Raw genomic sequence first — 13,407 nt, 5'->3', positions numbered from 1 at the left:
TCACCTGACCCAGTCCCCAGCACGGCCACCGCTGGGGCTGACAGCAGAGGGATTTTCATGCGTTTTAGGCGGTTCCCTGCTGTTTATTCGGTTAAGTGTCAGAGTGGCACACGGCGCGGAGGCGTGCCCCCTGAGCCCCCTCCGCTCGGGATTATTTGGGTGGCTCTGCTCTGGGGGAATGTGGAGCAGTGCACGCGTAACGGGATTAACCCCGCGCTGAATCCAGAGCAGAGATGGGAGTGGCACTGCTGCAGCTGCGCTGCCTCCGCCTGCTCCCTGCCCGCTCTCCGCACACCTCCGCCTGCTCTCCGCCCGCTCTCTGCACGCCTCCGCCCGCTCTCCGCCCGCTCTCTGCACGCCTCCGCCCGCTCTCCGCCTGCTCTCTGCCCACCTCCGCACGCCTCCGCCCGCTCTCCGCACACCTCCGCCCGCTCTCCGCCCACTCTCCGCACGCCTCCGCCCGCTCTCCGCACGCCTCCGCCCGCTCTCCGCACACCTCCGCCCGCTCTCCGCCCGCCTCCCCCCCTCAGCGGCGTGTTTACTGAAGCCGTGCGGGTCCAGCACCTTGCTGTAGGAGATAACCGCTGTGCCTGGCCTGGAAGTGCCACCTGCAGGCTTTCAGCCTCACACCCCACCCCTTAAAAACAAAGATGTACCCCAGACATCATTTATGCCGAGTTATAAACGTCACATTATTAGTTATGGATAATAGATGAGTAATTTTGACTTGATAGGTCTGTAAGTAGGATTATTAGTTATGGATTTTGGATCCTGTCCCATAGGTTCAGGCTATAGGCCCAGTTCTGGTGCTACACACTGCTGCCCTGCTTCTTACCGCTACACCACACTGCTGCCCTGCTCCTTACCGCTACACCACACTGCTGCTCCTTTCCGCTACACCACCCTGCCGCTGCTTACCGCTGCACCATATTGCTGCCCCTTTACCGATAACCACACTGCTGAAACGGGAGAATGTGTAGATTAATAGGCTGGTCCCCAGCAAACCAAAGAGCATGGACAGAAGATCAGCAAACACAGCAGCATGCAACATCAGCAGCAAGTTCACACTGAAAATTTACGTCTATTTCAAACTACTGTCATCATTATACGTCCAATTCTATCATGCTTTCAAAACAGGGGTTTTCTGAGGCCTTCCTCACAGGCCCTCCTACATGGCGGGGGGGATAGTTAGCGCCTGCTTCTTTAAGAATGTGTTCCCCTGCCATGCACACGTTTCAGACTGCTGTTATTTTGAGAAGAACTTGGATCTTTGGTTGCTAAAGCAGTATGCATCATATGAAAGAAGATGGGAAAATATTCCAAAAATTGAATCACCATGGCAACCAGTACAGTAGAATTAGCGCAGCAACAGAAATCAGGGTGAAAGAAGGTTTATCCTCAAGACAACAGTCTCTTATTTCTGGCAAGCAGAACTTTAAGTGATGTGGCTGAGTTATGAGTGAAATAAGTTACATTATTTAATGGATACTGGTGAGCAGAAAACAGCTGGGGTCAGTTCCATCTCAGCTGCTGAGATTCAGGCAGTGAACTGAGAATAGCTCATCCTTTTCTATGAAGATTTTTCAGATAACTGACCCCAGCTCTGGAGGAAAAGAACAGGTATGGCTGGTAAGTCTAATTAATTATGAAGTAGAGCATGTTCAGTTAATACATCCTGATGAAAAACGTAAGCTGAACTGCAGAGTGGCCAAAAAATGACAATCCTACAGCAAGCTGAGGGACCAAACCACCACCTAAAATGAGATGGATGTGGTACTGATGCTGTGGTTGTGATGGCGACAGGTGCGGTACTAATGCTGTGGTTGTGATGGAAATGAGTGAGGTACTGATGCTGTGGTTGTGAAGGCGACAGGTGCGGTGCTGATGCTGTGGTTGTGATGGCGACAGGTGCGGTACTAATGCTGTGGTTGTGATGGAGATGGGTGAGGTGCTGATGCTGTGGTTGTGAAGGCGTCGGGTGCGGTGCTGATGCTGTGGTTGAGATGGCACAGGTGCGGTGCTGATGCTGTGGTTGTGATGGAGACGGGTGAGGAACTGATGCTGTGGTTGTGATGGAGACGGGTGTGGTGCTGATCCTGTGGTTGTGATGGAGACGGGTGCGGTATTGATGCTGTGGTTGTGATGGAGACGGGTGCAGTATTGATGCTGCGGTTGTGATGGAGACGGGTGCGGTATTGATGCTGCGGTTCTGTCTGCCTTTACGATAGACATGCTTGTACGGTGCTCACGTCTCCCTGAATCTCCAGCAGAATTTGGATGCCATAGATCATTAGAGGAGAGCAGTGCTATCCCAAAGCTTCATGTAAGAGACATGGCAGGGCATTTCAGGCAATTTATTCCCCAAGCCTCTGCAATTCACCGCTCTGCTACCATGTCGGGCCCAGGTTCCCTGCCCACTCCCACTGAATTATTGGTCTTGATCCTGGATTCTATCCCACTCAGGGCGTTACTGCTTTTCCCACTTGATTATTCAATGAATCATATTTGATTGATGCATTTGTATTTGTTCATGCATATTTGAGTATGTGCACTTTACTTTACAAGTTACCGTAAATATAAATTTCCAGTTGTTGACCTTATCATGTATACCTAATTAGAACTTTAAATGAGTGTTATGACAATGGATGATTTGGAAATGAGCTCTTGGGTGAAGTCATTTTAATATCTTTGGTATGCCCAACCAAAACTTTCCCTGTGTTTGTTTTCATGTAAATCAACTCTGGGTGCCTTTTACAAAGTGGTTTTGGAACTGCAGTAAACTACTGAACTACTGGCAATAATTATTTACATTTTATTCCTCTAAACTCTCAACCCTCACCTGCTCTGCCTGAAAGCCACAGCACCCTGCACCTTCACACACCCTCCTCTAGAGGGCGCCTTTAGTAAAACAGTTCATGTACTGAAAGATTTCAGATCTGGGGGGATGGTAAGAATGGATTCAGTGGTTCACTTTTCACCTGGACAGGAGCCCAGCAGGAACACTGAAAAATGTGGTGGAGTCACGTGTGGGGTAACTCCGGGACTGCCAGAGATCTTTATGGTTTTTGCTGTAGGTTTGAAACAGCTGAGATTATTTCCCTGAGGTTACTGGTTCAGGTCCAGGGTGGGGCACTACAGCTCAGCCCTTAAGCAAGGTGGTAATCCTCAGTGCTTTAGCACATAACCAACTGTGAAACTGGAATGGTATATAGAACACATAAATCGTGTAATGGCGGTGGGCTGAGGAGGATGAAGAAACAAAATCCAGAGACGTCTTTGGCACGTCAGGACTAGACCTGCCCACACCTGAACGCAGCTACCCACAGTGCTGCAGTCATTTCCACGGTACCGCCGGTGGAGCTGCTGCTTGGCCGTGTCCACAAGGCCGCGAGTTCACGCCATTCAGCAGGCGTCTCAGATGAGCTGGAGGTGCTTCTGTAACATGGCTGAGAATTTTCAGCGGGATCATTTTTCACCTCATAAAAGTCTGTGTTTCCACACCCCTCCGTCCTCCAGCTCCACTCTGCAGGATTGCTGTAGTGCAGCTTTATTGATGTGATGGTGCTTCAGCGTGTAGGATTCTCTGACACTGTGTCCAGCAAATGAAAATGAGAATAAAACTAAATAAAAAAATATGTATTGAGTAGGTCCTTCAGGTCCAAACACCTGTAGTGATTACAGTCCATTATGATGGTTGGTGGAGGGATGTGGGTATATTATGAAGGGTGATGGAGGGTTGTGAGTGCATTAGAAGTACTGGTAATGGCAGGCCATGAAGCAGCAGAGCACTGTGATGTGGGCAGAACCATGGAGGCTGTGTTACAGGGTTAACTCTTCTGAGCACTCAGAACTTTTTAGTTTTTATTGTTTTGGGCTTGTGAAACTGGTAAGTGTGGACATTTACACTGTGCTCATTGCCAGAGAAAGCAACAGGTGTTTGGTTTTTTATAAGTAAGGTTCCCCCTTTCCGATGATTCCAGGTGCTTCCCTGGAGGAGAGCGAGCAGAGGGCCAGGTGTTCGTCGTCCCAGTCGCAGGGACCATTCCAGCACCACAGGTGAGAGGGAACACAGATGGGTGGCCTCACATCACTGATAGAAACCACCCAGCAGACCCCCTGCACACATACACACACACACACACACACACACACACCCACACATGTAGATACAGACTCCAGTCCAGGTTTCCTCTCTCTCAGTGATTTGTAGTATCAGGCCGGGGGAGGAAAGGTGAAAGTGGTTCATTTGAGGCGGTAATTAGCTGAATCCAGTGGTTACATCTGTGGCTGAGGGGAATTAAACATGGACTACCGCCCTGCAGGAACCAGATTGAGGGGCGAGACTGAAATCCTTCAAAACAACTCAAATTCGGCTGCAGAGACCAAGGAAAAGCCTTTGTGAACTGGAACGGGATGGTGGGATTTATTTGTGGTTCAAGACGGCCCGCAAAAACATCTCAGGCTTCTCCCCTTGTCAGGCCGTGAGAAATCTGCATCTCCGCTGCAGTGGCAGAGTGCGAGGAGTTAGAAACATGTTATTATATTAACATATTATCTTTGTATCACTTGCTGTTTGTTTGCTTAAGTGCAATTTAGTGAGATATCTAGTGCTGCATGGACTTGACTTCCCATAGTTTTATAGGCTGCCTACTTTCAGATTAGCAAAAGGTAAATTGTGGTAGTGCTTGAATGGTGGTGTGCGTGCACTCATTGGTCTGGGAGTGTTGTTAGCCGAGTATGACATTGTTGCTTGGATGGATGCACTTCTGTTCTTCTGTGGTGGAAGTCACTCTGTGTGAGATTGTAATGTAGCTCATCATTCTGACTCAGTTGGCCCACGGTGTCCTTACTGTTAGGACTCAGTTGGCCCACTGTGTCGTTACTGTTAGGACTCAGTTGGCCCACGGTGTCGTTACTGTTAGGACTCAGTTGGCCCACTGTGTCGTTACTGTTAGTACTCAGCTGGCCCACGGTGTCGTTACTGTTAGGACTCAGGAGGTCCATGGTGTCGTTACTGTTAGGACTCAGTTGGCCCACGGTGTCGTTACTGTTAGGACTCAGGTGGTCCACGGTGTCATTTTCACCCATCCTTATCTCTCTCCACTGGCTACCACTGATGGCTTTGAAACATCCGTTTCAAAATATGGCTGTTAGCCTGTGAGGTTTGGCTTCCCCTTATCTTCAATCTGTCATTAGACCCTACATCCCAGCCACAACACTGTGCTTGACCTCTTCAGGACTCTGGACGGCACCCCCCCCCCCCCCTTTACACATAACGGGGCCTTCTCCATCTTGGCCCCTGTGTGGTAGAATGAGCTTCCTGTAGCGATCAATACAGCTGAATGGCTAACCACACTCTTCACAGGACCACCTCTTCACGCTGTATCCCATCTCCCTCTACCCTGTATGAAGTTTTTATACCCTGAAATTTTTATATATTGTAGTTTTGTTTGTAGCTTTTTATTCTCTTAATAGTGGAAATATTGCATTTCTGGATACGAGCATCTGCTAAATGACAAAATGTAAGTATGTAATGTAGCAGTGTGTCAAGACCCACTTGGCTGCAGTAACAGTGTGTTAGGAGTGTGTCAGGACCCACTTGGCTGCAGTAACAGTGTGTTAGGAGTGTTTAGAAGATTTGCTCTCATAAATAAAAATGGGGAGGGGACTGGCAGATTAGTGGTGGCCGGGGTGTACGTTTCATCTTTTCTTTTTCGGATGGGAAATTGATCCACTGCTCCTCGCTGCTCTTTAACGCTGAGGACTGGTGAAAGAAAGAGAAAGAGAAATAAAAATCCTAGTACTGTTTTTTTGTTTAGCTTTTTCTTCTAAAAGGAACTGCTGAATTCTCCATGTGTCTTGCTTTGATGTACATTTTTTGGGGAGTCGGGCGGGGGGTGTGTTGAAGTTTCCGGCAGGGACACTAAGGTGTTAAGCGGCAGTGCAGGCTGCCAGCGATGTCAGTCAGGTTATTCTTTGTGCTGCATTCTCTCTCTGAAAACAACATCTGCTGCCCCAGCTCTGATCCCGTTGCCATGAAGATGTGCACGTATTAAATTACGCCGTTTGATCCTGGCATATAAATGAATCGCTAGGGCAAACAGTCGCCCCCGTGTTATGAAGGTTTTGGGTTTCCAGCACGCCGTACCTGTCCGAACCCTCTGGAGATTGGGAAGGTGGCAGGGGAGGAGTGTGCTGGGCCAGAGGGCGAGCTGCAGGCCTCCGGGCGGCTGGCGCCCCTCTCTCAGACAGCCAGCCGCTGCTCCGTGTTGCTGCTGCCTTTGTGTTGAGCTTTGGTTCGATTCCAGACTGCTGCATCAGAACTAGCAGCCTTGCTGTTCACATGCTCTCCACAGAGATGCAGACCTGGGGAGGAGGGGCCCCCGAGTCATGGGGGCTGGGTGGGTCACTGAGAGCAAGAGCGGGAGCCCCAAAGGAAATCTGCCTTTCTCTTTTGCTGTCTCCATATTCCTCTCTCTCGCTCTCATTCTCTCCATTTCTCTCCTGTCCTCCTTTTTTCCCTCAGGTGCTGTAATGGCATGTGTGCTCCCTCCGCCACTCCCTCCCTCCCTCCGCTCTGTCTCCTTTATTCTCTCTCCCTCTCAGCTACCCCGGCTGTCTCTCTCTGTTTCTCTCTGTCTCTCTCCCTGTATTGCCTGCTCTCTCTCCCCTGTCTGTCTGACTCTCTCTTTCAGGATTCAAGGTTTCAGGGATTTGGATGGGCTTTATAAGCATGACAGGAGTTATCCTGCACTGCCAAAGCATTTCAGCTCTGAACCTATAAGACCAGCCCCTGCCTCCCCCAACGGTGTGAAACACCCCAGTGTTAATCAGAAGGGCCAGAAAAAAATCTGTGTGTCATAAACATTCTGATGCAACACAAAAATGTAAAGAAAAATGAAAGTCAAATAAAAAGCAGATCTAGACACAGGAAAAATAAAACAATCTCCTCTCCCAAAATATAACAATCCTCTCTCTGTCTCTCTCAGCCCCACATTTGGTCATGTAAGGACAGTGCTCTGGGGTGGGTGGTGTGTGTGTGTGTGTGTGTGTGTGTGTGTGTGTGTGTGTGTGTGTGTGTGTGTGTGTGGCTCTCGGGGGAAGGAATGGCATCGCTCTCTGCATTTCCGCCTGGCTGCACTTTGCAGCGCCGGCTCTTCACAGCCCTTTACATCCCTGCAGACCTTGTATGTGATTGGACAGTCATTCAGGGAGACTATTTCAGACACAGATGGGCTCAGCTTGTGATTGGATAATCATTCTGGGGGCTGTTACAGACACAGGCAGGGCTAGTCTGTGATTGGGCAGTCATTCAGAGAGACTGTGTCAGACTCAGACAGGCTCAGCATGTGATTGGGCAGTCATTCCAGGCTAGGTCCTGATGACTGCCCTCTTTAAGTGGGTGTCTAAAAGCACCACACCCATCTGCAATATGATTAATAATAGCAGTAGAGTCCTGGAATCCTCATTCAAAATGTGTAACTGCGGGGATTGCATATTTAATGATGAAGCCACTTTCATGGTTCACGACGGTGGAGAGATTAGACGGGGCCACTTCTTGAAATCAGAGGGGAAACTAAGGTGCGGGTGATGAATAATTTGTTGGGCCCAACCTGTACCATTCTGTCAAAATTCTGCTGTCACACCAGTTTACTCAAGAGAAACAGAGCAGCACATCCAACCAAAACTTTTTCATGGGCTTCACAGCAGGCTGGAAGACTGGGTGGGTGCACACACTCATGACCATGTGACCCAGCATTTCAGCGCTATTTCAGTAAGGTTTCAGCGCTGTTTCAGTAACGTTTCAGCACTGTTTCAGTAACATTTCAGCGCTGTTTCAGTAACGTTTCAGCACTGTTTCAGTAACGTTTCAGTAATGACGTGTGGGGCTAAAGTGCAGTGAGGGACGTGTCACTGGAAGCTATTGATCGCTCGGTATACCACGCCCTGTAAAGTTCTGCACCCTCATTTAGCCTAGCATAGATTTATTGCTAAATTTGACCTCAGTGGTTTCCAAGTGGCTCAGATAGTTAGAGTGTGGGCTGAACCCTGCTCTGTGTGAGGTAGCCATATGTGCAGAACTCCTGCCTTTGACTGTGATGCAGTTTTGTGTTAACACCACAGTGAAACGCTACAGTATGCTTCAGCAGCCAAAGCAAAGGGGAAAGTTAGGAGGCTGTGTCCTAAGGTGTGCACTACGGTGTCCGCTAAGATGTGATGGCCTTAGAGGTGTGGGAGCACGACTCGCACACTGAGTCACAGGCGCTGCTCTCTGCACCTCGTCAGGAGGCTCTCGAGTGAAAAGTCTGTGCCTGGCAAACCGCTCGGCGTAGGGTGACGCGGATCGGCAGCGGTCAGTGCCACACCTTACAGCATAGCCGCTTTTCTCTGCACTGTCTTTGATTGTACCAGTCCTCCATCGTCTAATGTACTTTCCACCTGTGCCTCTGAACTGAACTTGAACATAGTTACTGGTATGGTATTATGCTGTAAGTTAATTTAAACATAGCTGAGCTCACAGATGGCGTTAATTTTGCCGAAGTATGGTTGCGATTAAGATCAAAGCAGTTTCTGTTAATTGTATTTACATATGTAGCAAATACCACAAATGAACAACTTCCTTCACATATGTTAACATATGTAAATAGTCTGAGTAAAATTCCAAGGATCATGCTTCTTTTCAGATAAACCAAAGAGGAAACTTCAGATATCCCAAACCTTTATATGTTTTCTGTTATTTATAATTGAATTGCTATAAAATACTTTTTCCAAAATCTCACACAACATTCCTGTAGTGACTGTCAGTAATTAAAATTTTCCCTCTGACCTGCAGTGCCATTTATCAACCGCAAGGAGGTGCTCTCACAAACTGTTTGGAGGGTGGGTACATTTAAGAACATTACCACACTACCACAGTAGTGGTAGATATGGGGTGGCAGGGCACTATACACACCATACTCTCATACTGAAGAGTTCAGCCCCCTCAGTGAGCCCATAGCCTAGAGCACCTCACCCAGAGGGCTCAGTAAGAGAGCTAACACTGCACACCGGCTGGGTTTCTGGGTTCATTGCGGCTCTCTCTACAAGCGCTGCTTACTAACGAGGATCATGAACCCCAGATGCCAGCGTTCGTACGCCTCAGTGCAGATTTGTATATTGTAAAAATGAAAGCCTTCAAGAATTTCAAATCCATCTTATTTATGTTCAAAGTCAACCTGCCTGCAACAGTACATTCGATATCTTCACCAAAACAACTCCTATCCCTGTATTACCTGCTTTATTTATTTATTTATTTTAAAGTTACTCTTTTTGAGATGCCTATTAGAAAAAGCACATTTTCCTCATAAGGACTGGGTTGCATTTTGTGCTCTTTAGAGACCATGAAAACTGTTTCAGACAGGCCTGAATCAGGCTTTTCCCAGCTGTTGTCATGTACATTAAGCACTCTCTGGGGTAACATTGTGCACAGGAGGTCTTCAGTTCCCATAATGCAATGCAGCACAGCTGTCACTTGGCAGGCAAGAAATATTGAGGGTTTTTTGTTAGCTTTTTTGCCACTTTTCTAAAGTGCCCCTGTGTGCTGGAGTTTGTGTGCATTTCAGAGTATCATATAATGCTTTCTAATGAATATTTTTCTGCTTTGTGAGCGACTTTGCTTTAAGTATACCTGACTCAACACACGTCAAATTTTGATTTATGTTCTGTAAGCAACGCTGCGTGGGGATCTGATATGAAAAGTGAGCCATTACACAAACTGGTTGTTTACATAATCTTAGGGGTCAGTTCAGTGCAAGTGCAAAGCGGGAAGCCCTTGAAAATCAGTAACAAGTATTGATTAGTGTCCATTGCTAAACAGGTTGTTTAAGTTCTGACAAGATGCTGTCTTAAATCCCATACTTACTTACAATGACTGTCCATTTCTTGTTAATTTATATTTTGTCTCTCTCTCTCTCACACACGCACACACGCACACACGCACACACACACACACACACACACACACACACACACACACACACTGTGTAACTGAGTTTCTGCAGAAAGCATCAGTAGGGCGTGCATTGTTTGGTGTTACGTCGCTGCACATCAGATCATGTCAGCTCAGAAGCTTCTTTTGCTGCAGTTTGTGCAGAAGGCAGAGAAGTAAAATGATTGGTCAGCACTCCACAGAGTGAGAGAACTCGCATGACTAGGGGCAGTTTATCATTTAAGGCCTGCATTCTAGAATGATGAGTTATGTGGGCATGTGCAGGCTAAACTGGGTCATTTGGTTAATAACCTTACAGGAGATCTCTTCCGGTGACAAAATGTACAGAGGCCTTAAAATGCGCATGGAAGCAGTTGCCGATGGTGCCGTGTGATACGTCTGTCCACAGATGTGCTGCCAAAGGGGTACAGAGCTGGGCGGATTGGGGCGACCTGCTCTGCATACACTGGCAGACTTGTCTTGTCCCCTGGTCTCTGCTCTCTGAGACTGTCTGGCGATTGCCAGCCAGTGATGCTGGTTTGCCTCTCAGCTGCCCCAGGGGAACCCTGAAACCTCAGGGCTGACGCAGTACCCTCCCTGTCTCTGTCTGATTCACGGGTGAGGCGGGGACGTTCCCAAGTTGTTCCCAGGGAAGGTGTTCACCCAAACTTGCCACACATGGACACACAAAGGACGTGGTGTTTGGTGAAAGAGACGATGGGGACAGAGGCACCGCTGGGCAGGGAGAGCGAGAGAAAACGCCTCCTTCCCAGCTCTTCCTCAGGGGCTCAGTGAAGGAGATCCAACTAAAATAAGAAAGAACTAAAACACCCAAAGACACCCTCGAGCGGGTGGAGGAAAATCTGTCTCTGTTTCATTCTTTTTTTTTTTTTTTTTACATTGTTGCCAACCCTCTTGCTCCCCAGCTTGCCATAAATATGGATTTTATGTCATAAAACAATTAAAGTCAGAGCTTTTATTGTTGCTGTAAATGCAGTACAGCAAGAGCTGCCTCTGCGGCGCGCTGCATACTGTCCGCTACTCACCATCACTCTGATGGACGCCGTTCAGCGAGAGCACATGACCGAGGAGAGTCTGAGACCAGACAGAGGATCCATTAGATCGCTTGTGTCAGAGAAGTGGCTTTTTGAGGTGAAGGGGCTCAAAAGTGATCAGATTAAGAGCTCATCAGATCGCTGTCATGCTGATATGTTATCCTGGCAGCTATTTACTGCACAGTAAGTAACAGGACTGCATCCTCTCTGGAGAGAAGCTTTCGCACAGGGACTCTCACACTGCTCTAAATTTACGCGTGTCACAGTGCGCTGTGTAAGTGATCTGCAGATGACAGCTGAGTAATGTAACATGTAAAATGGACTGCATTTATATAGCGCTTTTCTACTCATTTGAGTACTCAAAGTGCTTTACAGTTATATGCCTCACATCTACCTACCAGTGGCAACTGGCCACTGGGAGTTGTTGGGGGTTCAGTGTCTTGCTCAAGGACACTTCGACACTCTGCCAGGATGAGCCAGATTTGAACCAGGGACCTTCCAATCCCCAGTCTACCTCCTGAGCCACTGTTGCCCCCCGTTGCCACATGCGCTTCCAGTTGGTAATGGGAGGTCCCACTGCTATAACAGTGGTGTGTCAGCTGTCAGATTTTCTTTCTTTTCTCACCCCCCTTCACAGATATTTACATGTAGTCATTTAGCAGACGCTCTTATCCAGAGTTACTTACAAAACTGTATGCAAGGTTAACCTAAGAACAGAGACAAACTTGAGTAAGTGCCACAATCCTATAGGAGGAGTCGTTACATAACATACAACATCCTGCTGACTGCTGTGGTAGCTGCAAGAGGGAGTTTGAGGATTTAGAAAATATATATTAGGGTATAGTCTGAAAGTGCAGACTTCAGGGTTCATTGAACAGAAGATGCAGTTTGAAGAAATGAGTTTTCAGTCTGTGGTGTAAGATAGACAGTGACTCAGCTGTTCTGCCTGTTGTGGGGAGCTCATTTCACCACTGGGGGGGCCTGAGCAGAGAACAGACGTGACCGAGAAGATGAACAATCTCAGAGAGGGATAGCAAGGCGACCAGGGCTTGCGGAGCAGAGTGGTTTGGGTATTCATAATGAGACAACATGAGAACACACAGCTTCAGTACTGACAGCAGAAAAGATTTCAGTGATTTTATACAGTCCAGTTTAGTACCATATAACTACCATAACTACTGTGTGCATGTGATTACACAGTACTTACAGGTGTTAAATCTGTTGGTGGCTTTTGTAATTACACTTGTGCAACAACCTTAATGTGTACGTACACCGTAGCTCCCATGTAGTTACAGTGTTGCCTACGCTGGTGCTGTGTAAATATACAGACATTAAGACCACTTGGATTGGCTGAATTGTGCACACAGAGGTGGAGATCTGCTCAGGAAATAGAGTATCTGTGCATCAGATGGCCGCACTGTGAGGAAAGGCCTTTTTGTGCAAATCAGGTGCAGATGATCTCTCCTCATGCTGTGAGAAGTGGCTTCCTGGGGAAAAAATGCTCTACAAAGAGCAGATTGAGAAGGTGCTTCTGTGTGTGCAACAAAAGGCATCACACCACCGGTTTCTATTAGAGGAACCGGACATTCTGTGTTATCAATGGCCAGGCAATGAAAGTGTGGCCATTGAGGCCCATTGATGTGAGTGAGAAACGTCTGTAAACAGAATCCTCAGCCATCTTTAAACTGAATGCCTCTCGGGGAGGGCTTTGCCAGGAGCTCCAGTAGGCTGGCTAGTTCAGTGTACAGCCTGTTTACAAAGACAGAGTGCCCGTTCTCAGTGTAAGCTTAGCCCACCTTGTACTAAGCGTGTCCCTGATGCTTGGCCTCCTTCAGCAGTCGGTCACAGGAACAGGAGAGAAAGTGAGAGAAAGGGAGCAGTGGCATGGTTTAAATCCCTCACTCAGTCCTGAAAGCTCACGGCACTAAAAATGAGTCTGAATATCAGCAAATGAGAAACTGCAGCTACCAGGGATGATGTATCGGGTCCTAAACACGTCCAGGACTGGATAAGCATACAATAAATGACAAGAAGAGGACATGGTTCATTTTCATTTTTTTATGCTGCTGAAAAACATAGTTGATAAATAGTAATATATTCATAAAGTATGAACTGTTTTTGAAATGGTTAATAGACAGTCAGTGGGCATGAAATAGGTTGTAAGGTATCCACTCTGGTTGCTGGAATACCACTGCATTCAGGATGTCTGCCAATGTTGTCTGCCAAGAGTGTGAATGCTAAAGCTAACATTAACTCAAAAACAAGTCTCAACATACCAGAGCTACATTCTAAAAACAACCATTTGTAAGTCATCACAGTCTTAAAGGCACATTTTCCATCTACTGTCAGCTCACCATTTGCTTGCTCACTGCCTAAAAAAATTGT

At 47.5% G+C, this 13,407-nt stretch overlaps 1 protein-coding gene across 4 annotated transcripts in view; it reads left to right on the top strand.

Moving 5' to 3' along the window:
* The window catches only part of thrb (thyroid hormone receptor beta), a 70,132-nt gene that overhangs the window by 31,351 nt on the left and 25,374 nt on the right, over positions 1–13,407 (top strand). For 2 of the 4 annotated variants that reach the window (XM_036555255.1, XM_036555256.1), the window contains exon 3: positions 3,981–4,056. The exons of the other annotated variants lie outside the window; for them this stretch is intronic. The gene's annotated coding sequence lies outside the window, so the exon portion shown is untranslated. The remainder of the gene's footprint in view (positions 1–3,980; positions 4,057–13,407) is intronic. 4 annotated transcript variants of the gene reach the window in all.

The sequence above is a fragment of the Megalops cyprinoides genome, chromosome 21 (assembly GCF_013368585.1).
Source record: "Megalops cyprinoides isolate fMegCyp1 chromosome 21, fMegCyp1.pri, whole genome shotgun sequence".
Taxonomy (NCBI): Eukaryota; Metazoa; Chordata; class Actinopteri; order Elopiformes; family Megalopidae; genus Megalops; species Megalops cyprinoides.
This window is presented reverse-complemented; position numbering and strand designations above follow the sequence as displayed.